Source organism: Tiliqua scincoides, chromosome 3 (assembly GCF_035046505.1).
Source record: "Tiliqua scincoides isolate rTilSci1 chromosome 3, rTilSci1.hap2, whole genome shotgun sequence".
In the NCBI taxonomy this organism is placed as follows: Eukaryota; Metazoa; Chordata; class Lepidosauria; order Squamata; family Scincidae; genus Tiliqua; species Tiliqua scincoides.
This window is the reverse complement of record NC_089823.1, coordinates 153,485,735-153,490,053: the sequence shown is the minus strand read 5'-3', so window position 1 is coordinate 153,490,053 and position 4,319 is coordinate 153,485,735. Positions and strand designations below refer to the sequence as shown.

The 4,319-nt window shown below is 46.6% G+C and overlaps 1 pseudogene; it reads right to left on the bottom strand.

Annotated features, from left to right (window-relative positions):
• Positions 1 to 2,087: 2,087 nt before the first annotated feature.
• LOC136646102 (5S ribosomal RNA) lies at positions 2,088 to 2,203 on the bottom strand (annotated as a pseudogene).
• Positions 2,204 to 4,319: the final 2,116 nt, after the last annotated feature.

Sequence of the window (4,319 nt, the reverse complement as noted above, 5' to 3'; positions counted from 1 at the left end):
TTGAGCTCCTACCCCAGCTATTATAGATACCTGAAGACTCTTCTCTACCTGCTGTATTATTTTGCTCCACAGCAGCCTGCTCTGTATGGGCTTCTGAGGAACCATATGTTTGGAAACAACACAACACTACTACTACTAGTACTACTACTACTACTACTACTACTACTGCTGCTGCTGCTGCTGCTGCTGCTTCTTCTTCTTCTTCTTCTTCTTCTTCTTCTTCTTCTTCTTCTTTCTTAGCTGACACTTGGGGAGCAGGTTGTCCTCTCAACCAATAGGCTGCTGTAGGTGCCTCTGGGATTCGTGTATCGTATGTCATGCACTTCCACTCTTTGCTATTGGTGGCTTACTGCCCAATCCTGAACAATGTGCACCAGCTTACCACTGGCATGCACTGTCGCAAATGTGCCATAAAGGCATGTTTGTGGGCCCTTCTGCTGGGCAAGCACCGGTGCAGGCCCAGCGCTGGCCGGCACTGGGCTAGCACTGGGCAGTCGCTGGAGCTCTGCCAAGCAGCAGAGATGTATGTGGGGGTGTGGGGAGAGGCAGGGAGGAGGTATTCTCGGGAGTGGGGACGCAGGGAGAGGGCAGGGAGGAGGCGTTCCAGGTAGAGGGAGCAGGGAGGTGGGACCAGTGGAGCAAAGCACCACTGAATTCAGAGCCTCCATGTTGGGCAATGAGCCCAACACAGAGGCTCTTGATTCTTTGCCAACCTTTGGGTCAGCAGAGAATTGAGTAGCCCCATTGCGGGGCTACTTGCTTTACCCAGGGGAAGGGGACAAAAATTCCTTCAGTTGAGGAGCTGCTAGGGCTGCCTGGAATGTGCAGGATGCGGCAGCAGCCATTTTCGGTGTCGCTGCAGACTCGCGCCCCAGGCAGCTCAAGTTTGCGCTGCAAGTTTCTGACCTCAACAATTGTCAATCACTGGTTCCAGTTTAGTCTCACAGTGGTTCCAATTGTATTTTATTGAAGGGCTGCAACTGTAAACATATTAAGCAATACTTCCTAGGTAGATAAAGGTGTAGAAGAAATGAACAATAAATCTGCATGTTTACCTGCATGTGCATAGAATCAAAGGCACTTCTGCCCCCCTCCCCATTTAGAGGAGGGGGATTTAATTTAATTGCCACACTGGCAATTAATTTAATTTAATTGCCACACTGGCAATATTTCAAGACATCCCACCACAATTTGAAAACAGACCTGGAAATGATTGTGTCAATCAACTCTAGGAAGTGACATAATTGTAGACTTGTTTGTTCTTGTTCTATTAAGCTTTGAAAGTTATAATTATAATTGACTTGTAGAGAAAAGAAGTTGTACAGAGAACTTCTGTAAAGTTTCTCATCTTGCCTGCAGAGCATTTTATACAGCTTAAGGGCAGTGGCATCACTAAGTTTGGTGTCACCCAGTGCATGATGTCCAGCCCCACCTTTTGGCCTCATAGCAAGTCACTTCCAGACCCATCCTCTTGCAAGGGGTCTCAGTACAGTTGGCTACCTTGCTGGTTAGTGCCCGAGTATGCCTTGCGCTATGCTGGCCAGGTTCATCAATTGGATAGGGCCCCCGCCACCATAGCACAAGACATGCAGGATGCTAGCCAGCCATGCTATGACCCCTGACGTCAGGTGGTGTATAAGTTGGGGCAGAGCCAAGCAGGTGGCTCAAGGGTCTTGCAGTGCATGACAGGGGGAAAGAATGTCATTTTGGTGTCACCTCCCCCTGTGTTACCTGGTGTGGTCCTCACCCATCACATGCATCTCCGTAGTGACACCACTGCTTAAGAGGCAACAACAGGCATGTCAAACAGACAGTAATGAGAGCCTCAGTGGTGTGGCTTTTCTTAGCTAAACTTTCCCCCACTCCCCGAAACACTTCAATGCCTGTTGGAACTGCTGTATTATCTCAGGTGGAGGCATATGGATGAAGACTTTGAAAAGCTTCCATCAGTTTTTGAAATCCTCACCCTATTGCCTTTGAGGCTTTCCCATTGATCAACTTTAAAAAGACATTGTAGGCACTTCCAATATGACAGCCATGGGTCAGTGTTTGGTTGGCAACCTTCAGTCTTGAAAGACTATGGTAGAAGCCTACAGCACCCGGTATTCCCAGGCAGTCTCCCATCCAAGTACTAACCAGGCCTGACCCTGCTTAGCTTCCGAGATCAGACGAGATCGGGCATGTACAGAGTAACAGTGTTTGCATGGCCACTTTTGTGCTTTCTGCATGTCACAGCTGTAGATATCTGAGAAGGCAGAGCCTTGAGGAAAACAACCCATTTCACTCATCTTCCTCCTAGGACCAGAATGCTGCCAGTCTCTTGCAAAGTTCTTTTGCAGTAAAATAACCATGAGAGAACTTCACAGAGAATTCTTTGAATCCTTCCATATTTTCACTATTAAGAATGACATTTTTCAAATAAGAGTTTCAGCAAAACCCCATTTTGTCCTTCAGCAAAACCCTTCCTCATGAGGAAAGATAGAACCATTGCCAACTCTCTCCCCTTTTTCTTCCTCCTCATTTTCATTTTGGGGCCTCAGCGGCTTGCTGTAAAATAATCACAAAAGGGAGATTTTGAAATTTTATTCTTTTTTGTTTCGCACGAAGCATTCAAGTCACCTACTGGAATTTCAGACAAAAGCAGTTGTACGAAACATATTCTAGCATGCTCACAATCACTTTCTTTTACAAGTTCCAACTAGGTTTTTTAATTTCAGTTTATTTAATCCAAAAAGCTAAAGTCTGTATAGGACTCATCAAAGACCTTTAAGGAGAGTGGTTCTGTCACCCCATCTCCCGCTACACATCCACATACCCACATATGGTCAGATCCAGTATCAAGTTCATATCCCTGTATCTTGAAACAAAGTCCTGAAAGCCCTATGGGATGGGGTTAGCAGGGGAGTGTTTAAAGAAAACTCACACACACACACCAGCAGCAGCCCCATTTTTTCCACTGAGCCACGACTGACTTCTTAAAGGGAAAACTTGTGAATCGAATCTTACCAGTATGACCTGATCTTTTGCAGCTCCATTCAGAAATAGTCTCATTGTGCAGGTCATTCAATGAGGCTTCCTCCTCCCATGTAACAGTGGAGCCATGAGGTTGGAAAGCATGATTGCTATGAACTGCCTTCCCCCAGCTTCTCTGCCTCCTCCCCCTCCCTGGTCTTCTCCAGCCAATTCAAAGGCAAGAACCCCCTTGGGCTTCTGCCCTACATCATCCAAATAAAGAAATCAGACTGCTCATCCCTTATCCAATGATCATCGGTTCCTTCAGAGGTTGACAAGAGAGCCTGCTGCTGCCTCTCTCTTCCTGCTTGATGCAAAAGAAAAACCTTAACCCTTTCCTGCCTCCTGGCTGGAACTTCCCTGCTGCTTGCCCCGCCATGAGGTCTTCATGAGGCTATGAAAAAAGTAAACAAGCACACCCAGACACAGACAGACTTGAGTCTGCATGCGTGAGGACTGTGCCGAGTGAGTGACCTCAGACTCAAGTCAATGAGTCTACATGAGTCAGCAAAAAACACGTTTTTGCAACTTGGATTCGTCACTTGACTCGAGTTCACATCCCTGCTATAACATGAAACATTTTGAGACCTTAAAGAACTGTATCCATATGGCTCAGAGACTGAACAGTCCAATCCTATCCTGAACTGGGCTGCCAGGCAGAGTGCTTTGCAACAGTGGAACAGTTTCACTGTTGCAAAATGGCTGCTGACAGTGCATGGAGCGCTCCATTGGCAGCCATTTTTGGGAACATCATCCAGACATCATCATGCCGAGATTCGAGTCAATGCTGGAGTCATCAACACTGATGACTCGAGTGCAAACGAGTCAGCAAAAAACATGTTTTTGGGACTTGGACTCAAGTCTGGACTTTACACCTGGCTGGAGTTCCTAGCCCTACCTAGTGGGTTATCTAGAAACTAATCTGAATGATGGAGTGGAAATGGTAATAAAGGAACTATTTCCAAGTACAGTCTTGTTTGCAAAACAAGATTGCAAATGGGGCAATAATAGCACTCTGAGGGCACCAACCATACCCTTGTTCAGAATGCAAACCCTGCTCCTGGTGCTCAGACAGATGAATCTTGTAAGCCCTGCTACAAGAAGATCTCCGGCACTCATAAGTCCATGCAACTGTATCATTAATGTTTGCATTTTTAAGGGATTGTGTAACAACTAGGTGAGGCCAATGAACCAAGTGCATTTTTTGTGTGCACAGCTATGCATTCTTTTTGGTTGAGTTGGGGTTCCCCCCCCCCCCACAAAGACTACATATGCCTAGCAAGCAACATGCAAGAGAGCAGGGGCAG